The following is a 24,568-nucleotide window of genomic DNA, read 5'->3' as shown; positions in this document are numbered from 1 at the left end:
GTGGCTGGCAGCATCCCCTGACTCAGCCTTCTTGTTCCCAGAATTCTCCTCTCTGCTTATCCCACCTATACTATACTTCCTGCCTGGCTACTGGCCAATCAGTGTTTTATTTATCAATCAATCAGAGCAACATATATATTCACAGCATACAGAAAGACATCCCCGACACAGTGGTTCCATTTGATTGCTTGGGCGATGCTAGCTAGGCCCACCCAGGCAAGAACTTCCTTTAGGATGTTTTATGACCCACCTGTAGCCAACACAACCCCTTCCCTCCCACCACTGGTGCGGCTCACTTCTGTTGTTCTGTCTCCTTCACCTTGTGCACCTACTTCTCCTACTTTCCTTTGTTTGCCTCATGTCCTCCTCAGCTATCCTCTCTGAGGCCAGTGTGCCTGTGATGTCTGTTGAAAGAATTCAGACAAGATCTACGGAGTGTGGTGTAGAAGACAGGCCATGTTTATTACAGGGGGAAGTGAAACACTTTCAAAGAGTAAGAGTAGCTGATGGCCAAAGGGGCATTGTGTGTAGAGCATCCTCTCAAGTTGTAAGAGTGGACATTGGCTAAAGGGACCATTGCGCCCTCATGCATTTCAGGTAGGCTTTTGCTGTTTCTTGTGTCTCTAGAATAGAAAGCATCCCCAATGGGACATTTCCCTGTCCAGGTCATTGACAGGCCTGTTTGGATTAACTCTTAAGAAAAAGGATAATGTGTGTCTTCATTCTTTACCAGAAAGCCTCCCCGTAAACAGGAGGATCTTTTGGGCAGTTCGGGATGATATGTCTCTACCCAGGGTCTAGATCTCATTCTTTTTGGCTAGCACTTAGGATCTTGTAGTTTTAGTTCCTGGTTCTACAAGCTACTGATTCTGAAGGTGGGGATCTGTGGGAGCCCACAAAGTTTTTCTAGTAAGATCTGAGCTTGCTTTACCCAGCAGGGCTACATTAGGGGATTGCTTGACCACGTGCAAGATCACCAGGTGTTTTGGATGGTATGCACTTGGCTGTGCTGCAGGGGTGTGTGTGTGTGTGTGTGTGTGTGTGTGTGTGTGTCTTTTGCTCCACCCCTTGGCATTCCTTTAAAAGCCTTTTAATAGCGACAGAAGGGGCTGGTGGGTTTGGACCCAGGCCCTCCTGAGGCTGTCCTGTGTTTTCTGTCTTTGTCTCTCTCTCTCATTCTATCTACAAATTCCTCATTTCTCCCTGCTCAAGACCAATTCTGGGGGAATAAGAGGGAGCTGGTCTCCTTCAGGGGTCCCTCCTTAAGCCTGTACTGTCTGACTAGTTACCTAACCAGAACTGATAACTTGAGAAAAAAAAGCTGCTTGTGGGAGTTGTTCAAAAGTGTGTGTGTGTGTGTGTGTGTGTGTGTGTGTGTCTGTCTGTCTGTCTGTGAATCTAAAGGAACATTTGGTACTCCCTGGCTAGCAAAGGTGTGGTACTTTTTGAAGCCTGAGACCTGAAGTTGCAGAGCCAGCCATTACCATTCGGAACCTCTGGGGATGGCGGGGAGGCTGAGGGTAGAATGAAAACTCCCCAGCTCCTGCTGGAGCTTCTCTGTGAGCTGAGCCTGACAGAAGCCAGACACCAAGGAGATGTGTGATCTGAAGCAGAATATGAGACAAGAGTCTCGAGACAAGAGTTAGGGGAGTTGAGGGATTTAGCGTATGCCAGTAGAGAGTGCTCCTGGAAGGGGAGGGGAGTGAGCTGATTACCAGTCTGTGACCTAGGGCCACAGAGACCCTCTGGGAAGCAATAGAACATGCTTCTCAGAAATTATTCTGCCAATTATAATTGATAGGGAGTTGGGAATATTTATATCCCCCGAAGACTTGGAGAGAGTGTTAATTACTGGGCACTTTGACTGACAGACTGCTTTTCTATGGCTCTGGGAAAACCCATAGACACAAAGGTGCTAGCAATTGGAAGTCTGTGAGGCCCTGCAAGGGAGCCCTGATAGTCTTCTCTGGGGCCTAGTGGCATTGTAAACACAGGAGTAATTCCACCCTCAAAGCAAGGAGGAACTGCAGATACAGCTTAGGGGCATATTTTAGGGAAACAAGTGGAGTTGACAACCATACTTGAACGTGAGCTAGGCTTCACAGTGATGGTTCCTCTTCACTGCCACAGAAACATCCTCTGCCTGTTCCCTTAGCCGGGCTTTGAACTGTCGAAGCTGCAGTGTACTTGTTTGCTGCACATTCCGATTGTGTTTTCTGGTGTGCGTTAGCCAGGCAAGAAGGAGCCCATTTCATAGAGCAAAAAGCAGAGGCACCAAGAGGAGTACTGACTGGCTCAGGAGAAGCCAGTTGGGCACAGGACACTTAAGGGCAACTCTAAGAGCCAGACTGTAAGCCCAACTGCTTGGGAGGGTAAAACAGGAAGTCTCCAAGTTCAAGAGCTGCCTGGGCAGCTCAGTGAGGCCCTATCTTAAAAATGTCAAAAAAGGTGGGTGTAGATCAGTGGTGGAGTGCCTGTTTGCATGTGGAAGGCTCTGGGTTCAATTCCCATTACTGCAAACCAGCCAACCAACCAACCAACCAACCAACCAGCCAGCCAACCAACCAACCAACCAACCAAAAAACCAAGTGCTATCCCCATAGGCTGGGTGATCCTGGACAAGTTAAATTAAGAAATAAAATTTATATTATATTTTGTTCAGTCTCTCGATTAGTAGGATTATAGGTGTGAGGCACCACGCCCTGCTAAGAAGTGTCCTTAAAGCCAGGCATGGTGGCACAGGTCTGTAATCCCATTTCTGTGAGTTTGAGGCCAGTCTGGTCTACAGTGAGTTCCAGGACAACCAGGGCTACAAAGTGAAACCCTGTCTCAAAAAACAAAAACAAACACAAAGAAACAAAGAATATTTTATTAAAAAAAAATAGAAGTGCTTTTATTTTAGTATCACAGTTTTCTTGAAAAATTAGAAAGGCAAACAGACAATGTACTGGAAACAGTCTTTCTGCTTTGCTAGCTCTACAACTATATAATTGAACACTTTGAAATTAAGCTATGGGAGTGCTTTCAAGTGATTACACTAATGAGACCATGTGACCATCTCTCCACTTTTAACCTAGAAGATGGAACCTTCCCATTTCCTTTCCAGCATCTTGTTTCCTCTCAAATTCATTTTCCCTCCCTTCCTTCCTAATTGTTAATTGGATGTAGTATTTTAGCCACAATAAAAAGTTTTAGTTAAAGTAAAAATTTCTACATGCCACTTGCAGGCAAGAAGCTATGTCTTTTGAGAGTTAGCAAGTCCGTGTTGCTTCTTTGTAGAAGAGGACATTTTCACCCAAGGGTCTGTGGAGCAAAGGAAGTCCAGGATGAAATGGGAAGGGAGGGGGACTCTTGGGAGCTCTAAGGCCTGCTCTCTGACCCTGTTGGAAGATTCAGCTAGTCAAGGGCCTGCAAGGGGGAAGTGCAAGTCTTCCAACTCTCAGGCCCTCCCCCAGAGACACACTTCCTCCAGCACGGATGGCGGCTTCGTCCTGGTTCAGACATCAGTAGTAGAAAAGTCACTAATACAGTGGGTTAGTGGGACAAGGTGGGTCACCTCTCACAGATGTTCCTTAAAAGGCACACTCAGGGCTGGAGCGATGGCTCAGCAGTCAAGAGCACAGCACAAGTCTCTCTTCCAGAGGACCTGGGTCTGATCCCCAGCACCAAAACGGCAGCTCACAACCATGTACAGTCCCAGGCCCAGGGGATCTGATGCCCTCTTTTGGTCCTGCAGTCATGTGGTACACCAACACACGTGCAGCCCCGCCCCCCATAATAAAAACTAATTTTTGAAAAGGTAAACTCAGATTGTAACAGTCTTAAGACCCTTAACTTTAAAGGAATTGCGGACTTGCAGCTTCCTCCAGAGAATATCATCTAATTCAGCTTCACATTCTATTCATGGCTAGAGCCTAAAGACTTAGAAAAGGGAAGAGATTTAGTCAGTGTCACAGCAAACTAGGGACAAAGGAGTCAGGTTCAGTTCTGTTTAGTGTCATACATTGTACCAGTGTTCTCCCCAGCACTCCACAGTCACAGCAGAATCCCTCTGCAGCATCACCAGCTTGTATGACTTCCGTGGCAGGGAACCCACGGCAACCCAGGAAAGCCCACGCGGCATTTTCAGGGGATGGTCCTAGAGTTTTTTCTTCCAGGGATCTGCCTCTCTTCCACTGACTCCGGTGGGACAATCCACCTTAAATCTGGGCCACATCTTCTAGTAGCAGCCTAATAAATGACACTGGAGAAGGAAGTACTTGCTCTTTGCCTGCTTGCCCTCACTCTTGATGGCAAGTTCATTCCTTCCCTGGCATTAGAGCATACTTCTTTGGGAATCTGGAATATACGGAAGGCCAGTTGAGATATCCAGCCTCATAGACTGAACAGCTACTGTTGATAGACAGCCATTGTTGGACTAGCTGGACCATTGCATGCCACTGTAATAACTCCCATATATATTATTTAATAGTATTTATATATGTCACACACATATTACACACACACATTCATTTTATCGGTTCTGTGCTGTGGGATAATGCTTTTGTACACTAGTTTAATAAAACACTGATTGGCTAGTAGCCAGGCAGGAAGTATTGGTGGGATAAGCAGACAAGGAGAATTCTGGGAAGAGGAAGGCTGAGTGAGGAGATGCCAGCCTGCTGTTCAAGGAGCAGCATGTAATAGCACACAGATAAAGCCATGGCACACAGGTAAAGCCACATAACACGTGGCGATATATAGATTAACAGAGATGGGCTGAGTTTAAGTGTAAGAGCTAGTCAGTAATAAGCCTGAGCTAATGGCTGAACAGTTATAATTAATATAAGCCTCTGTGTGTTTACTTGGGGGATGCAAGTGGGAGAGATTTGTCCTGACCACAGGCCAGGCAGGACACAGGAAAACTTCTGACTACAGTTCTGTTCCTCTAGAGAACTCTGGTTCTAGGATTTTTATGGAGGGTGTTTCTTGTTTTTTTTTTTTTTTAATAAAGATTTATTTATTTATTATATACACAGAAGAGGTTGCCAGAACTCATTACAGATGGTTGTAAGCCACCATGTGTGTGCTGGGAATTGAACTCAGGACCTCTGGAAGAGCAATTGGTGCTCTTAACCTCTGAGCCATCTCTCCAGCCCCGTTTCTTGTTTTTAATTATTAATCCAGTCTCTTTATTTGGGATTTATTCAGACTTTTTGTTTCTTTAGTCAGTGTCTTAGTCACTGTTCTATTGCTGTAGGGAGACACCATGACTGTGTCAACTCTTTATAATAAAGCATTTAATTGGGCTGGCTTACAGTTTCAGAGGTGTAGTGATATATTGTGTACCCTAATAAACTTATCTGGGGACCAGAGGACAGAGCCAGCCACTAGATTAGACATAGAGGTTAGACAATAGTGTCACACACCTATAATCCTATCACTCTGGAGGCAGAGAGCCTCTGGATCTCTGTGAGTTCAAAGCCACATTGGAAACAGAGCCGGGCAGTGGTGGCTCACACCTTTAATCCCATTACTTGAGATCTCATGCCTTTGCTGGGGAAGCACACACGCCTTTAATCCCAGGAAGTAATATGACAGGACACAGAAAGGTATATAAGGTGTGAGGAAACAGGAACTTGCTCTCTTTAGACTGAGGATTTCGTAGAGGTAAGAACTAGTGGCAGGCTTGCTCTGCTTTTCTGATCTTTCAGCTTTTGCCCAAATATCTGGCTTTGGGTTAATAAGACCGTTTAGCAATTTGTGTTATACACAGGTTTAGTCCATTATCATCATGGAGGGGAGCATGGCAGCATGCAGGCAGACATGGTGCTGGAGAAGGAGCTGAGAGTCCTACATCCGGATCCTCAGGCAGCTGGAAGAGAGAGCCACTGCGCCTATCTTGGGCTTTTGAAACGTCAAAGCCCACCCCCAGTGACACAGTTGCTCCCACAAGGCCACACCTACTCCAACAAGTCCACACCTCCTAATCTTTCTCAAGTAGTACCACTCCCTGATGACTAAGCATTCGAATAGATGAGCCTATTGGGGGTGGGCTCTCTTGTTCAAACCACCACAGTTGGCTTTGCTAAATACTGTTTTTTTTTTTTTCTAGGAAATTTCCATTTATCTAAATTAGAAGAAAAGAGTCACAGTAGTTTCCCTTGTAATTCTTTTCATTTCTAAAAGGTCTGTAATATGGTTCCGTCTTCCATTTCTGACTTCTGTTTCATAAGCATGTTTAGCAATATGAGTCTTTCTTGTTCGATGCCAGTAAAGGCTAATTGATTTTGTTTTAAAGAAAAGTCTTCTGGGCTTTGGCGATAGTTCAGTTCGCTAAGCACATGTGAAGTTCTGTGTTCAGTTCCTCGCACTGCATGTAAGAAGTGTGTCTGGGTAGCTGGAGAGATGGCGCTGTGGTTCAGAGCATCTGTTGCTCTTGCAGATGACCTGAGAATCAGTTACCAGCATCTAGATGGTGGTTCACAGCCATGGGTAACTCCATTTCCTGGGAATCTGACATTCTCTTCTGACCTCCGGGGGCCCCAGGCCTACAGGCCTACAGGCAGAACACCCATACACATAAAAACAAAATAAATGAACTATTTTTTTTCTTAAGAAATGGGACTAAGATTAAAAAAAAAAGTTTTACTTACTTTTCCAAAAGGGTACATAGCCATGCCAAATCAAGCAGGTGAGCACAAACAGTAGGGGGTTCTGCTGGGTTTTTATTTATAATACAAAGAGGTCCTGGACCTCATGTGGAGTGGATAGTCTTGGCATCCATTCTTACACACTTGGCTGATTTAAAGGGATGTAGTTCCTAAGTGGAATGCAAATTTTAGCAGAAAGTGAAACTGAACACATATTTGATTTTAAGAAGTGCTAACCCTGGAAGAATTTGAATTTCAGCCAAATACCTTCTTCAGAAAATTATTTAAAATGGAGTTTTGTCTTATTTAACAGTTTGGTAGAAAAGTTTACAGTTTTGACTTGTGTAAGCACAGGGTGGTGCTGTAGCCCTGTAGCTCTACACTTGGAATTACAAGTGCGCAGCATGATGCCTGGCCTTTTCAGTGTGGGTTCTGAAGCTCAAACTCACATGTGCAGGTCTGCACATCAGCTGGGGTGTCTTTTCAGCACTCGCTTTTTTAAGCTTTGTTTTCTGTTGCTGTTGTTGTCATTCTGTTCCTCTCACTGCCATGGTGTGGTGTCCAGTGAATATTTTTCAGTGTAATGCTTGATCATCTTATTATTATTGTTGTTGTTGTTGTTATTGTTGCTGTACTGGAGATTGAACCAAGGGCTTTATGCATGCTAGCAAGCACTCTGACAAGTGAGTTCTATTTCCCACCCTTAAAACACTTCTTTGATGTCCAGTCTAATTCTAGGATATCAAAGCCAAGAAACTGATCTCCATCTTGTATTAAGTCTCTAAAGTGAGTGGATTCCTCTTTTCTCTGGGTTCTCACTATTTGCTAATACTGCTGGCTCTTCAACAAATGAACTTTACAGCTATCTGTTAGTGCCTGTTGGGACCTTATGTAAGTCTCAGAGTAGACACCAGAGTTATTTCCCTGGAGGGCTTTGTAGCCTTGCTTCCGCACTAGAAGTACAATTATTCCTTAGGGATTAAGGGTAATACCCAATGAAATGACATTTATTCTGTATAAAAGTCTGTGGAGGCTTTGATTATAAAATAAGTTTACCTACTATATCCTGATAAGGAGAGAACAGAATCTTTGAGTTTATTCAGACAGCAGTATATCTAGGGACTCAGTAAACACATTACTCCTCAATCCTGAGGGGTTGTTTAGTGAGCAAGGTGTAGGTGGAGTTTTCATGTCCTGAGCACCTGCTCCCAAATAACCAACATGGAGACTTAAGATTACTTATAAATGCTCAGCCAGTAGCTCAGGCTTGTTACTAGCTAACTCTTGTAACACGAATCTTAAAAGGTCTTATAATAAAAAACCCAGAGCCAGATATTGGGGTATAAGTTGAAAGATCAGAGAGGCAGAGCAGCAAGCCACTAGTTCTTACCCCTACACAATCCTCCATCAAAAGAGCGAGTGAGTTCCTGTTTCCTCAGACTGAAAGCCTCTGAGTCCTTACCCAAAAGGGTCTTAGTTGAACTGCTTAAAAGCCTCTAGTTCCTGGTCCTCAGCCTCAAGAGCGTGAGTTCCTGTTTCTTCATGCCTTATATACCTTTCTATGTCTTGCCATATTACTTCTTGGGATTAAAGACATGTGTCCTTCCCAGGCAAAGACATGGGATCTCAAGTGCTGGGATTAAAGGTGTGTGCCACCACTGCCTGGCTCACTTCCCAGTGTGGCTTTGAACTCACAGAGATCCAGACAGATCTCTGCCTCCAGAATGCTAGAATTAAAGGTTTGTGCTACCACTGCCTGACCTCTATGTCTAATCTAGTGGCTGTTCTGTTCTCTGATCCTCATGAAAGCTTTATCAATCACAATTTCTTACATTTAAATTAACCCATATTTTTTTTTATCTATGCCTTGCCACTTGGCTTGGTACTTTTTCTCAGTATGACATGTCCATTTTGCTTCTCCCAGCTTCTGCTTGTGATTCCACCCTTCCTTATCCCATCATTCTCAGTTTGGCTCTTCTGCCTAACTTTATCCTGTTCGGCTATTGGCCAGTCAGCTTGTTTATTAAACCAATTATAGTGACATGTATTCACACAGTGTACAGAAGGATTATTCCACAGCAACAAGGTCATTAAAAATATCTAATTTCAGGTGCCACTCTCCAGTCTGCTTTTTGTGCCACTCTCCTAAACACAGCAGGAGATGCCCTGCTGCCTCTGATGTGTTTGAGCCAAGGCTAAAGAGGCTGCCAAGAAGCTGTAGTTCAGGTTCTGGAAGAGTGCAGTCCTGGCTACTTGACTGTGGAAGGTTTGGCAGGGCAAGTTTTCCACTAAAGAAACTTTTGTGGGTTGGTTAGTTATTTTACAAGTCAATTTGACACAAACCTAGACATAGCTTGGAAAGAGGGACTTTTAATTGAGAAAATGCCTCCATCAGGTTGGCCTGTAGGCCTGTGTTGTCTTGGTTAAGGATTGATGTGGGAGGGCCCAGCTTACCTTAGGAGGTGCCAGCCTTGGGCAGGTGGTCCTAGGTTGTATAAGAAAGCAAACTGAGCAAGCCATGGAGAGAAAGCCAATAAACAACATTCCTCCATGTCTTCTGCTTCAGTTTCTGCTTCCAGGTTCCTGCCCTGCTTGAGTTCCTGCCCTGGCTTGCCTGAATGATGAACTGTGAGTGGGACATGGAGGCCAAGTAAATTCTTACTTTCCAAAGTTGCTTTTGGTCATGGTATTTACCATGGCAACAGAAGAGTAATGAAGACACTAGGTGAGTCCCTGTTCAGGGGATGCCTGTTGATAAGCACTCTAGGTAATTGCTGGCGGCCAGAGTAATGAAGGAAAGAAAAAGGCATCTCGGAACCTCAGTGACCTCTTTTTCTTTGTAAGAAACAAGGCCAGCGATGTCATCATAGACAGTTCAGTTTGTGGAAGGCGGTTATTGACTCATATGATCCAATCATAGAAAGCACTTCCCTAAAGGTGATCACAGTAAGTGGATCAAGGTTACCATTTTGAACTTGCAGACAGCTGGGCAGGATGAATACCCCATTTTCCTCAGACATCCTTCATAGCTATCAATCAATATATTTTTGTGGATTGTTGAAGTGATTAATGGATGTTACCTGTGACAGATTGTTGGATGTGGTGGGAAAGCACAATAAATATTTTTTTAGAGACATGTGTATGGAAAGGGTGATCAGTTATGAAAAAGGGAAAGCTTTGGCAGAATCTGGGAATACTGCTTTTTTGGAATCCTGCAAAAAAACCAAAAAGGCAGCTTTTGGTGGTTTAGAGGGGGGACTGTAGGAGCCCCAGTGTTAGTGTGGTACTCTGTAAAGGAGTGAGAGTGGAGGCAGAAAGGATGGATGCGCAGCTCCATGAGGAAGGCTTCACGCTCTGTGATACATGGATTCTGCTGCTGAACCCAAAGATGGGGCAAACTGGTCATCCTTGAAAGTAACTGCCTCTTTTGCCCTCTGCTAATCTGAGCGATGGCGTTTAGATAGAGTTCCCTCCCTTTCAGATTTTGTTAATGTCTGACTCTGTCCAAATGATTTTACTTGAACTTTCAAATTTTATTTCATTAAAAATTAATTTTTATTTATCTTCTCTCTCTCTCTCTCTCTCTCTCTCTCTCTCTCTCTCTCTCTCTCTCTCTCTCTCTCCCTCTCTCTGTATGTGTATGTATGAGTCTCTGTATACATGTGACTTGACATTGTACAGAGGTCAGAGGACAACTTTTGGGAGTTAATTCTCTCCTTCTACTGTGGAATCTTGTGACCAAGCTCAGGCTGTAAACCAACATGAACAGAACTTTCTTTTTCACAAGTAACTCATTCAGTTTTTGTCTTCTACTTATCAATCACATTCTGGCATATTCACAGACAAAATTACTAATGATTTCATTGATAAATCGAACCACACTCATCACATTTACAAATGTAATATTCATGTTTACATTCTTAGTTTGGCTCAATAATCCATATAAAGCACAAGCTGAGTGTCTCTATCTCCTGTTTCCTCACAGAGCTAACTCTGGGCAAACAATGAGTGTGAAATATGGAAGCATTTAGCTGGCCAGCAGAAGTTAAAAACAATTGTAATAAAACTTCCTATGGTGACATGTTCCTTCTGCATTTTATAAGGTGGTAAATAGAACAGATACATTGAAAAGTCTCAAAGATTTGTCAAGCATACAAAAACAGTATACAAAGATGTGTGTGTATGTGTGTGTGTGTGTGTGTGTGTGTGCGCGCACACGTGTGCACACGCGCTATGCTTGTTGAACAGTGTTTTTAGTTTTATTTAGTTTTATTTTAGTTTCCTAAGAAATAAATGAGTGAGATGATATCAGTTTGTGAAACCACAAAGAACATAAAACCAGATGATATGACAGAGTTATGGGCAGTATTCCGTTGTGGAGATTGCATTTGACCTATTTCTTAGGTGCTAGTAAGATATATATATATATATATATATATATATATATATATATATATATATATATAGAGAGAGAGAGAGAGAGAGAGTGCACTATAATCAAGTGTTTTAAGTAAAAAGATACATGAATGGAATCTTTATTCCTAATTGTATCAGGCAGGATGGATGGGTAATTTTTACTACTTTATAAGTGAAGAAAGCAAGACATTATGATCCTTTAGCTAGTGAGTGACAGACTCAGAAATTGAGTTTTCCAGTTCCAACCCAGTATACCTTGTTTCTCCCACAGTTGAATATTCACGTGTGTATAAGTGAAAAGACAAAGTGTTATGTAGATATGATTCAACGTCAGTCCAGCTGGGCAACAGACAATGTCATGTGCTTCTGGTAGGGAATTCAAGACTTTTTATTTTTTGACCTCCTGTTTGGGTCTCAGAGCAAATAAATATTAAAGATCTTGATACCCTGCTAAATGGAAAAGACACCACCTGATTGCTGGCTCCAGCCCTGGGTCTTGCATCGTCTCAAGAGTGAAGCCAACAGTCATGTGGATTGCACTTGTTCTGAGGACCACACATTTTCTCTGTTGATCAAAAAATGACTCTTAGAATTTTCCTCCAGTTACTTTCCATGCTAATCCCCTTCGTCCTCATGGCCCTCACTCGAAAGCTTCTGGTAATGACTTGTCATTACTGCTGACCTCATCTCTGAGTGGGAGGAAACAGTGTGTGTGTGTGTGTGGGCAGATAAAAGTCAAGGCTTATACCAGATCAGATGTCATCCTGGGCAACTCAGCATGGTTGCTATATGCATTAGAAAAAGGAAGAAACACAACTTTTTAAGGCACTGGCGTCTGATGTGCCTTTAATCCCAGGCAGAGGCAGTCAGATCTCTGTTAGTTCGAGGCCAGCTGGTATCCATATCAAGTTCCAGGACAGGAAGTTTAGAGAGACCCTGTCTCAAAAATAAATAAATTAAAAGAAAGATGACTGGAAGTCCCCCTTCATTCCATGGATCATAGGATCATAGAGTGAGGCAGGAGACTTTGGAGTTAGCACTGTCCTGTGTGCAAAGTGGGTCACTAATAAACAGGGAGTGGCAGTCTCTCAGATCTGAATTCTAAATGGGTGTTGATCACCTTGGACTTTCATGTTATCACAAAATAAACAATACATGGAGGTGTGTTATGGCAGGCCACCAACTGGTCCTTTTAAGTCTGTTGTCACAAGAGGGCTATGCTGCTATCCCAGCTTAGCAGAACAGAGGCAAGCAAGGGATCTTAAGATCTTACATGCAGGACATGGTACAGCCTGAATCCAACAGTAGACTGCTGTTGGAAAGGATCTTGGGGACATGCTGTAGGCTAGCCCCTCTGTTTACTACACAGAGAACGGAAGCCCCCTGAGGAACGAAGTGACTTGTTTAAGGGTACAGGCTGAGTGTACTGCGGCGGGGAGCCCCACGGTTTTGAGTTTCTCCAGGTTATTTTCTTCACAGCGGTCCTGGGGAGGCTGGGAGGAGCAGAGCACGCTTTGCGCTGAGGCTGGGGGATCAGTCTTTCCGGGGCGGTCCCTAGCGGCGGTGCATTCCAGAGTCATCCGTGTGGCGCGTGGAGTTCTGAGCACGCATCCCAGCCTCTGCTGCGCGCTCCCGGACTTGGGAGCCCGAGCACGTTCCTGGCGCCAGCGGAGCTGAGGTTCCAGAGCTGGGGTAGCTTGAAGCTGCTTGATCCCCTGCGATCCTGGGGACCTGGAAGAGTACCGGTTGCTGCTTGTAAAGCCTAGGCGTGGATCGGGTTCGGATCGAGGGTGAGTGAGACCGAAGAGTGTCTTTTGTGGGGCTCTCCCGATTGGAGACTGCCCTGGCGTAGTCCTTACCGGGTGTCCTCTCCTGCCTCGCTACTTCTGAATTTCTTTTCCCCACCCTTGTCCCTTACCTCCTCTGTCAGTCCTAAGTTCCAGCCACCTTCTGCCCACAGTCTTGGGCCTCTTAGCAGGCCGTGGCTTGGTGGGTGAACCCCTGCCCACTCGCAGATGGCTACTCAAGGATTTCCCTGCTCCTGCCATTTCGTTCTACCCCAGACACCGCAGCTCCTGCTCCCTGCCCGGGCTGGGCGTCCCAGCTCAGCGCCTGAGCCCCGGTGCTCGGTGCTCCTGAGGACAGCGCAGGATTTGGGCAGCCCCAGAAACAACAGACCATCAGAGCCCGGAATCTGGAGCCGGCAGTTTGTCCTCAGGACTCCTGGGTTCTAGCCTAGGTCCTGCCTCTGGTTACTTCATCATCGTCTCAGTGAACTGTTTAGTCACAGTGGAATGGGGGAAAACATCCTTCCAGACTAGAAGCAAATGAACACACAGTGAAAGTATCTTTGAGAGGGACCTTTCTTCCAAGCTTTTCCCTTTTCCAGGCTCTCTGATGTTAGAACGTAGTTTCTGCTTTACTGGTTCCTTTGTACCCTCAGCCCCTCTCCAGTTCTTTGAGTGTATCCGTCAGTCCTCGATTCTGAGGCATGCCCAGGACCTGGCACCGGGCCTGTTAGATAGTAGGTGCTCCAGACGGTTCACCGAGTAAAGGATAGAAGGTACGAACCGTCAAAATCTGTGCAGATGTCAGGAAGTTTTCTGATCGGGTAGTCTGGATGCCCTATTTTTTTTTTTTTTTTCCGTGACTAGCTGAATCCTGCGGCTGTCAGTTCTCCGGTCTGCGGGCAGACAGTGAATACTAAACCACTCAAAGTCCAGGGCAGCTACGCTAGAGCTGCTGCCGTTCACCTGTGAAAGATCACCAGAGCAGCCGCTGCGATCTGCTGAGATCTGAGAGAGCAGAAAGCCCCCCTCCAGGGTGGAATGGGAGGAGCAGTTTTCTGTGGAGCAGGAGATCTCAGAATGACCAGGACTGGAGCATTTATTTCCCTTCTCTGTACCCAGTCTTCCTCATATGGCAGATGAGGAAGTCGAGTGGGACAGATGCCTATTTGTCTGTGCTAACCACAGCCTGTGTTCTTTGGGTTGTGTAAGACATGCACACAGAAAGCCCAGCTGAGTTTTAGCTGTCACAGACTTCTGTGGTGAGAACTGAAAAAGTCACAAAGCCACCCTGGGGTTGTGAGTCACACTGTAGGGTGACAAGTTGTGCTGTACGGAGTCCCTGAAGCTGACCCCTCAGAACCCCACTGTGGGCTCTGTTGCACAAAAAGCCTGGGGATTTCCCCTCCTCCCTTGGTGTGGCTAGAGAACGCTGTGATAAGCTGTGGCAAGGTGTCAGAGACAAACCAAAGTACAAACCCGTGGCTGGGTCAGATGCTGGACCCCAGTGCGTGACAGGACAAGGCGGTAAGGGGCCAAGGCACCCTCAGGTGCTTTCCAGCTCTGCTGTGATCTCATCTTAAAAACCTGCTTCTGTTTCTTACGTATGGATTAAAGCATACAAACTATGTCTCCAAGGAAACAGGGTCTTTGTTTTGCTTGACCTTACACTGGTTATACTACTAGTGCATTATAGACATCAGTCAACTCCCCATTCCCATAGTTTATAGGAGTGTGGTGTATTAAATAGAATGGCCCACATAAGCTCACATATTTGAATACTTAGTCACCAGGGAGTGGAACTGTGTGTGAAGGATTAGAAGGATTAAGAGGATTGGGGTAGGTGTGGCCTTGTTGGAGGAGGTGTGTCACTGGGAATGGGCTTTGAGGTTGCAAAAGGACAGGTCCAGTGTCTCTCTCAGGTACTGCTCCAGCAGCATGCCTGCTGCTTTCCACCATGGTGACTATGGACTAACCCTCTGAAACTGTAAGCTAGCCCCCAGTTAAAGGCTTTCTTTTGTTTTATAAGAGTTGCCTTGGTCATGGTGTCTCTTCCCAACCATAGAACAGTGTCTAAGACAAGCATAGATGCTGACATCACTGCCCCCTGTGATACTGCAGCCCCCTAGCCGGCCACATATTCTGAATGATGGAATGATAAGCCTACAGGCATGATTCTCAGCTTTTACACATACTCTTTCATTTAGTCTCTGCTATGATCCTCTTAGGGAAGGACTCTCATTCCTTCCACTTAATAGGTGAGCAAACTGAGCTCCGGTCACACAGGAAGTCAGTGGCAAGGTACAGTGTGATACTGATACCAGACAATCTGGCTTCAATATCAAGCCTTCAAACTTCTCCAAACCCTGAAGAAATGGGGATCAAATCTTGCATTAACTGCAGGATGACATGGGAGAAATTAAGTGAGAATTCACCTGCCAGTATACTTGTGGATCACCAGGGACCCCTAGATCCCTTTAAGTTCTTTTTGGAGGTAGGTGAACCTCAGGAAGGACCAGGATATTAAAGGCTAAGCGGAGGGTAGTCAGGACAGGGACCAGATCAGAAGTAGAGCTGCCTGCACATAGATAGTAGCAAGCCTGATTCAAACAGTATACTCACAACTTCTGTTGTCTATAGATAGAGCTTCATTATCCATTGATTTGGATTCTGTTGCCTGACTGGATATGACTCGCTATACAGGATCAAGGCAAATGGAGTACAGAGGGAGGAGGAGAAAGGAGGAAAGTAAGTTAGACTTCCTGAACTAGTTTGAGTCAGTAACAACAAGTGTCTGGCCTGTGTTGCTCCTCTGGACCCCTGCCCCAGGCAGACATTGCTAATCAGCATGCTGCACTTCACCTTCTCAGGTCCCCAACCTTAACTCAGTGTCGAGGCTTCCTTCTTGGTCTCCTAGACTCCATTTAATTGCTCTGAGGTATGGTCAAGGACGTTAGAAGTGACAAAACAAGAGCCCTGTCTGTCATCTTCAAAGATAGCACAGGACTTTTTGAAATGATTACCCTTTGTCTTTTAATTTTATTTTTAAAATTTGAAAATTACTAAAAAATTTACATTGGGTTACCTAAGGCTATTTTCATGCAGGTGTATATGGATTATGGAGCGTTATCTCCCACACTCACTGTCCTCTCCTTAACCCCCCGCCCCCCACGTTTCCTTTGTTCTCTGGGGCGGCTTCGCTTCCACTTTCAGATCCTCTGTGCATGTGTAATGTATGAAGTCCAGTCCTCAGATGAGAGAGCACATGCAATTTTCGTCTTTAAAGCATTTCATTTTTATTTGTTTGTATATGTGTTTGTGCACATGTATGTGGGTGTCCTGGAGCTGGAGTCATAGGTAGTTTTGAGCAGCCTGATGTGGGTGCTGGGAACTGAACTCAGGTCTTCAGCAAGAACAGCAAGTGCTCTCAACTGCTGGACTGTGTCTCTAGCCCCTGATATTGGTCCTTCTGAGATTGGATTAATTCATTCGATATGATTATCTCCAGTTGTGTCATACTTTATTCGTTATTTCACTCTTTTCTGCATTTTTATTAATGTTCTTCAGCCGTGGACCGTCCTAGAACGGGGTGCAGCAGAACAGTGTGGGTGGCAGGATGGCAGCAGCAGACACAGCCAGCCGTTTCCCAGGGCAGCCCAGACCCTCAGAAGTGAGCTGCGTCTTCATTTCTAGTGGTTCCTGATATCAAAACCGAGGAGCAAGCAAAAGGGGAAATTCACTTAGGAGCTAATTGTGCACCGTCAATAACTTGCTGTCTTTAGAGCTGGGGAGATAGCTCACGGCTGAAGTGTCGGTCAGGCAAGCCTGAGGGCCTGAGTTTGATTCCCAGAATCCATGTGAAAAACTTGGGTATGGTGGTGTGTGCTTATGATTCCAGCACTGGGGGGTGGGGGAGTTGGTAGGAAGGGGAGGTGGAGACAGGTAGATCCTGGAGGCTTGCTGGCATGTGTGCACGCTTGCACGCACAGTTACAAACCTGTGTACATATACACAAAATTAAAAAAAAAAAGAAAAAAGAAAACAAGGCTGGCCAGATGGTTCAGCTGGTAGAAACACTTGCCATGCAAGTCTGGTGACTTGAGTTTGAGTCTAGGAATCCCCTGTAGAAGGAGAGAGCAGACTCCCCAAAGCTGCCTCTGACCTACACATGTGCTATACTGTGGCATACATGTTCCCTCCCTCTCCTCACGATGAACAAAAATGTAAAGCCTGAGTTACAAACAATGACAAGAACAGCAACCCCCAATTTATCAGACTTAAACTTGGCAGCTTTGAACACTGTTATTCCAGGAGAGCTCCACAGGTCAGCATCTGTCTGGGAGTCATGACCGGATGACCGGCCCTTTCACAGGGGTTGGTTGTTTAAGACCATCGGAACTAGCAGATATTTACATTATGGTTCATAACAGTAGCAAAAATATAGATAAGAAGTTGCTATGAAAATCATAGCAGTAAGGGCACTGCACTATGAGGAACTGTACTAAAGGGTTGTACCCCTTCTCTAGCCTTCCACTTGACTTTCAGAGGTTCCTGTGATCGGTTGGGTCTAGCTGGATATTCCAGGGTGCTCTCTTTGTCACAGCACCCCTAACATGAACCGCATCCACAAACCCCTTTACCTGCGTTCTCATGGCTTCACCCTGCTGCACGTCACGATTCCTTTCTAAGGGGACCAAGGCATGGGTATCTCTTGGGGTCATTTTTCTGCATGCCCCACGCATGTGAAGCCATCTTTGGGAGAGTGGCTGGTTTAGTGTCACACGGGGAGGCAGAGGCTTAGCCCCTCTGCTCTGTGCTCTGCAGCTGTCCGAGTCCCTGCATCCAGGGAGAGTCTCCTTTGTCAGCCTGCACAGCAGTGTTCAAGTCTCTGCTGAGTAATGACGGATGGTACTGGCTTCAACAGGATGCTGTGGATTTGGTCTGTGTTTTCTCTTCTGCTGGCTTGCTGTTGCTTTCTGAAACCCTGTGATTGGCTGGTCAAATGCAGTCTACATGCAGTCTCAAAGGGCTCCTCTGGCTGCTTTTATGATGTCTGAAATAAATAGCCTGTGTTTTTCCACTTTCTAGCCACAGAGGAGCAGAAACTCCAGCAGTGAACAAGTCTGTAGTCCATTAGGAATTTTGGGGAAGTAAGATCAATCAGGGTGAGATGAGAACAGAGTGCCCCTTCAGGATCTTGGGACATTAGAGAGAGGTTTCTGATTTGATTCATGTCATGTTTTTGATATTTTGTGCGCCCTGTTCATTTCTTCTTTTGACCCATTTACTTGGAACAAATTTCCCTGGTGAAATGGTTATGCCAGGATGGCAGATGTTTGAGGCTGCTATACAATGGGAAAGGAGCTACCATTTCTAAGACTTAATGCGTGGCTGGGATGTCCTCATGCTGGTCATGGCATCAGAAACTCCTCCTCTTTAACCAGCCTCCCTGTCCCTTTCTGAGAGCAGAGAAAGGATCACACTGTGGGCACTCTCCAGCTGTGCCTATCTACTGCTGTAATTGGGGTTTAAACTAGAATTTATGTTCATCAGTCCAAGCATGTCAACAAGAGGAAATCCTAGAGGACTTGATTTTGAAAGGCCAGTCCTTTGTTAGGTACAGTGTGGACTGGGAAAGAAAGGAGCCCCTGTAATCCTTAAATGTACAGAGAGGCCAGAAAATGGTGAACTTGGAGGCTGAGTTTTATTTTGGAGATAGAGTCCAACTTTGATGGCTGTTGAGACTTCTGCGGGAGCCAGGGTTCTTTCTGGACCTCCTCTGCTAATTCCATGGATCAAGGCCAAATGTGATGTGCCTAGCCTTCTCCTTCTGTTCTCTCTCTGGTCTTCCAGTATTGGTACCGTGATGTGCTGGGCCCTGTGATAGATGTGGAAGATGTGGCAATAGACAAAACACAGGGCTTCCATTCTCACAGGCTTTCATTTGAGGAGATTAGGTGTAAAAGCCAATTTAAAAAAAAAAATCAACAAGTGCTGAGCAAGCTTATTGTAGACTGTGAAACATGTATGCAGGGTCTGGGAATGTAGATCAGTTGGTAGAGGGCCTGTCTACCATACATCAACCCTTGGGTTCAATCCCCATGTACTGGCTGGTTTTGTGTGTCAACTTGACGCAAGCTAGAGTCATCAGAGAGGAAGGAGACTTAGCTGAGGAAATGCCTCCATGAGATCCAGTTGTAAGGCATTTTCTCCATTAGTGATCAATGGGGGAGGGCTCAGCCCATTGTAGGTGGTGCCATCTGGGCTGGTGGTCCTGGGTTCTATAGAAAGCAGGCTGAGCAAGCCAGTAAGCAGCACCCCTCCATGGCCTCTGCATCAGTTCCTGCCTCTAGGATCCTGCTGTTTGAGTTCTTGTCCTGACTTTCTTCAATGGTGAACAGCAATGTGGAAGTGTAAGCCCTCCCCACCTTGCTTTATGGTCACGGTGTTTTGTGGCAGCAATAGAAACCCTAACTAAGACACCCCAGTAACACATAAACTAGGTACAGTGGCAGTGCCTGTAATCTTGCACTAAGGAGGTAGAGGCAGAAGGATGACCTTGAAAAAGGCCAGTAAGTCTAAGATCAGACTACATGAGACCCTTTCTCACAATAACAAAACAAGGTTGCTGGAATGGTTCATTGGTTAAAGGAGCTTATTGGGCAGGCCTTGCAGTCTGAGTGCAATTCCTGGAACCTGCATAAGGTGGAAGGAGAGAACAGACTCCACAGAGTTTGTCTGTTGGTCTCCCTGTGATCACCATGGCAACATACTCCATTATGTGTGTGCGTGTGTGCGTGCACACACAAAACAACTAAACAACCAAAGAACCTCTCCAGAAGTTATGTGAAGAAAATAAAACATGATGAGGTAGAAGAATGGCTGGTGGGTGTCAGTGGTATTTTAATTAATTAAGTCTAGAAAAACTTGGGAACATTTCAGTAGAAACCAGGATTGAGCTTCTAAGAGCAAGTGAGACCTGCAGGTGGGATAAGTTGGTGGGTCCCAGGCATCTGGGGCCTCAGGCTGAACATGGTGGTGGTGAGCCTTCTCGATAGTTGTGATGCTTTCTCTATTTTAGACACAGCATTCTTCCGTGACAGTCTCAACTTTGATAGAGAATAGAGCCTTAGAGGTCCTGTAAGGCACGATGCTGGCAAATCCTTGTAGTGGTTCCCGGGTTCCCTGCCTCTATGGTTCACTTTCTGTTTTGTTGTGTTTCTGTTTTCTTTCCAGACAGGGTCTCTCTCCATAGCCCTTGCTAGCCTGGAACTTACTATATAGACCAGGTTAGCCTCAAACTCACAGAGATCCACCTGCCTCTGCCTCCCAAGTGCTGGGATTCAAGGCATGCGACACCACTGCCTGGCCATGATTCACTTTCTGAAAACTATCTGGAGGAGTCACACATCTTCAGACCCCCCCCCCCTGCAGTGCCAGTGACTCAGAGCTGTCTTCTCTCTGCCCTGTGTCTGGTGGAGAGGAAACAACTGCCTAGCTTTCTGCTCAGACTTCTGGCAGCAGAGCTGGATGAGGGCCACACCTGCAGGATGCCACCTGCCTCCTCTATCTGCCTTTTCTCTTGCTGTGGGGGTAATTAAGGTTGCCTGCTAGCAGGAAGTAATTTCTTTTATTGCCTCCTTCCTCAATAGGTCCTTGTGGTAGAACCAGTTGGATGGCCACTGGCAACCTCTCAAATGCTAACTCTTCCTTTCAGTTCCCATGTTGAGGATGAGCTGCTTCAGAGGAAGGCTAGAGCTTGGGACAGTCATGAAAGGCTGTCAAACTCATCACTGTGGTTGCCTCCGCTGGATTCAGATCAGCTGGACCACCATTGCCTCCTAGCTACTGTCAGGACTGCTGACCTCTTTTTAGAGACTCCCTTACCACTGCCCCTTCTGTGTTCATGTGATCAGTTCAATTCTATGGCCCTGTGCACTGCCCTAAGTGCTTATGCTTTCTGATACTGTCACACCTGAGACAATCAGCCTACAAAAAGAAAAGATTGGTTTTGGCTCGTTGTTTTGGAGTTCTGCACCATGGTCAGCTCTCCCTGACAAGGCAGAGCAGTGTGGCAGGGATTGTGTGATGAACTGAGTTGCCCGCTTCATGGTGGGTGGGAGACATTTTAAGAAAGGGAGGAAGAGCTGGGCGGTGGTGGCGCACACCTTTAATCCCAGCACTCGGGAGGCAGAGCCAGGCGGATCTCTGTGAGTTTGAGGCCAGCCTGGTCTACAGAGTGAGTTCCAGGACAGACAAGGCTACACAGAGAAACCTTGTCTTGAAAAACAAACAAAAAATAAAAAAAGGGGGAGAAAGAGAGGTGTCTGGGGAGGGGACTGTGTCCTCTCAGAGATGTTACCCCAAAGACCACCGGAAGACCTCTCACTGGGCCCCACCTCTTAATGTTTCCACCACTTCTCAGTAGCACCTGGGTATTTTATATTCAACTACTGTAGCAAGCTTTCTTGTCAGATTTTATTTTGGGCTGCCAGCCCCCAAATAATGACACAAAGACTTATTATTAATTATAAAAGCTTGGCCTTTAGCTTAGGTTTGTTCTCAACTAGCTCTTATAACTTAACTTGTTTCTATTAACCTATGTTCTGCCACTTTTTTTTTTTTTAACCTTTTTTTTCCATGTCTGTACGTCTGACTTGCTCCATGTCTTGCTGGCGTCTCTGGGTGCCTAGATTCGTTTTGAGTTTCTCTTTCTGCTTGGAAGTCCCACCTAACCTCTCCTGCCTAGCTATTGGCCATTCAGCTCTTTATTAAACTAATCCGAAGGTGCCTTTCACACAGTGTGATCAAATATCCCACAACAAACTACAGTTGTATTTTGTGCCCACTAGTTAGTTCATTTGACCCACAGGTGTTGTACCACACCCCCCTCAGCAAGTGGGACTGATGCCGGGGGAGGCGAAGCCTTTGCTGAAGCTGCCAGGACTCCACATGTCCCAGCCCAGCCTGCAGCTCAAATCACTTCTGGGCTTTGTGGTCTGCTCTGCTCAGCCCACCTCTCTTCTTCCCTTCCTCTTGAACCCGCACTTGTCCTTCTAGGACCATATAAAGACCCCTTGCCCTGTAGTCCTCGTTTTCTTAGGCAGAGTGGGAGAGTGAGGATCACTGTCTTTTGAGCACCTGTTTGTTCTAGGAGTCTCCATGTGGCCTCACTGTATCATCATGAAAGGATGGTGTGAAGTAGTGCATCCCAGGCACCATCACCTTGTTACTTAAAAAAAAATTATTGTGTGTATGCATAATGTGTGCATATGCGAGTGCATGTGTATGTGTGTGTGTGCATGCGTGTGTGTCCGCGTGCGTGCACACGCGTGTGTGCATGCTCATATGTGCGTTTCCCATGGGGTGTGCATGTATGGCGATCAGAGGACAACTTTTTGTCATTTTTCTTCTTCCACCTTTCTGTGGGTTCCATGGATTGAACTCCAGTTACCAGGTTTGTGTGGTAAGTGACTCTACCCGATGAGCCGTCATGCCACCCCCATCTTATTTTAAGGCAGCATCTCTCCATGGCCTGGAGCTCTCCCAGTGGGCGGGGCTCACTGGGGCCAGCCCCAGGCACCCTCTTGTCACCATCTGCTCAGCACTGGGATTACAAGTGCCACCACACCTGGCGTTTGTTCTGTGAGTACCGGGGATTGAACTTGGGTCTTCTTCATGCTTATGAGGCAAGCCCTTTACCTTGCCTAGCTATCCCTCAGCCTGCTGTCTTTCTTAATTGCAGTGCTGGGATTGAATCCAGGGTCTCACATGTGCTAGCCAAGTGCACTACCACTGACCTACACCCACAGTCTGACCGGGTCTAGCTTGAGACTCACAGAGACTCACCCACCTCTTCCTTTTAACTGGAAATCAAAGGTGTGTGTCAAATATGCCGAACTTGATACCTCATCTCCTTAAGGGCAAAAACTTTTATTTATCAGTATGTCTACGCCTCCTTGGTCTCTGGTATTAGTCACAGTGCCATCTCTATTTATCCAATTAGATTGAATGGCTGACTATATCAGTTTCATACTTGGACCAGAGAAATAGGTCAGTTTATTAACTGCGTTGGTTGATTTAAAAAAATCTTTGGTTTGGGTTATCATCTGTCTGAGTTGGCTTCATATTGCTATAACAAAACACTGGAGGCTGCATTGGTTGTAAAAGAGGTTTATTTGGATCACTGTCCTAGAGGTTTGAGGGTAGGACACTGGCTTCTGATGAGGGCTTCATAGTGGCACACAACTCATCATAAAGGAGAGAGGGAGATGTGTGTACCAAAATGCTAGCATGTGATATGACCTTGCCATGTAATAACCTGGTTTCATGGTGACAGGCCCACTCTGTAAGACTGGCCTAAGCACTCAAAGGTGGTGTCCCGTGACCCTATTTATAACCTGCCCCCAGGCAGTGCCGCCTCTCAGTGCTGTTCCACTGAGGAACCTTGGGAGGCAGACTCTATCTGAACCACAGCACATTTAGTCGTCTTTGTTAATAAAGTAGAAGTTCTTTCCAAGTCTGGGATGCTAACAGATTCTAGCTGAAGGAGGGGAGGATGTTTGCTTAGGTTAATGGTTCTTTACAGACAAGAATTTCCAATCGTGATAAGAATTAATATTTGTAGAGCTCTTACTCTGTGAGAGCAGTGTTATGTGCTGTGTGTGATTATCTCACATAATTCTCTTAATCCTGAGGCAGATACTTTTTCCCCATATTTGGTTTTGTTTTCAGCTGAGTAAACAGAAGCATGGGGAAGTTCAATTAGCTTACTTAAGGTTGCTTAGCCAGAAGGTGGTGGGCCCACGTTTCACCACAAGCTGCCTAGCCTCAGAGTCTGGGTTTTTAACATTCATCTGTATGTTAAAGTAAAGAAAAGGGTCCTTCTACATTCCCCTTGGCTTTTAAAGTATCCCATGTACTTGGAAGAGTTCCCATAGCTTCATCTAAATAGAAGAAGATCTCGTGGCTTTGTTGAGTTCAAAGTGTTTATTCAGTATCTACGGAGTCGAGGGGATGTAGAGAAGCTGGGCTAACCAGAGCAGAGCTGTCTGCACTCTCCTCCTGGTGTCTTGTTTCCGTACTTACTGACTCTCCCATCTCTCCCTGTGCCCTTGGAGGAATCTCTCACTCCAAACCAGATTCTCTTGTCTCTTCTTCCTCTCTTTTCCGATGTTCTTATCCTCGTCGTCGTCGTCGAGGAATAAGTAACCTTAGTACGTTTGTATTCCGGCCTTAAGCCAAAGGGCCGAGCCCAGTATGGGACTGCAAACATCAGGGCTTCTGACCCAGCATTTCTCTTATTTTGTTTGTGGTTTATGTGCATTTGATCCTAGTAAGCCACGTTCCATCCTTTCTGTCTGTTAAATTGCTGGGGCTCTGTGCCTTAGGTAGCTTGCCTCAGTCAACTCCCAGTGCTTTCCATGCTGAAAAGTGAAGTTAAGAAACATGCTGGATAAGTCTACTTCACAGTGCTTGTATCGACAGGCAATGTTGGGAGGTGTGTGCTGGAGAGATGGCTCAGCAGTTAAGAGTTCTTGCTGCTCTTCTAGAGACCCCAGTTTTGTTCCTAGTGCTTCCATGGTAGCTTATAAAACTGCCTGTAGCTCCAGTTCCAGGAGATCTGATACCTTCTTGTCTCTGTGGGCACTTGGCATGCACATGGTATTCATACATACACATAAAATTAAATGAATCTAAAAAAATATTCATCCCTGGTGGTGCAATAGTGGC

The 24,568-nt window shown here is 45.7% G+C and overlaps 1 protein-coding gene across 3 annotated transcripts in view; it reads left to right on the top strand.

Moving 5' to 3' along the window:
• Nucleotides 1–24,568, top strand: part of Smim3 (small integral membrane protein 3) — a 51,300-nt gene that overhangs the window by 9,319 nt on the left and 17,413 nt on the right. Inside the window, exon 1 of one of the 3 annotated variants that reach the window (XM_006985119.4) lies at nucleotides 12,699–12,838. The exons of the other annotated variants lie outside the window; for them this stretch is intronic. The gene's annotated coding sequence lies outside the window, so the exon portion shown is untranslated. Of the gene's footprint in view, nucleotides 1–12,698; nucleotides 12,839–24,568 lie in introns of those variants that run through there. 3 annotated transcript variants of the gene reach the window in all.

This window comes from Peromyscus maniculatus, chromosome 19, assembly GCF_049852395.1.
Source record: "Peromyscus maniculatus bairdii isolate BWxNUB_F1_BW_parent chromosome 19, HU_Pman_BW_mat_3.1, whole genome shotgun sequence".
In the NCBI taxonomy this organism is placed as follows: Eukaryota; Metazoa; Chordata; class Mammalia; order Rodentia; family Cricetidae; genus Peromyscus; species Peromyscus maniculatus.
The sequence above is the reverse complement of the archived record's forward strand: the minus strand, read 5'-3'. Positions and strand labels throughout refer to the sequence as shown.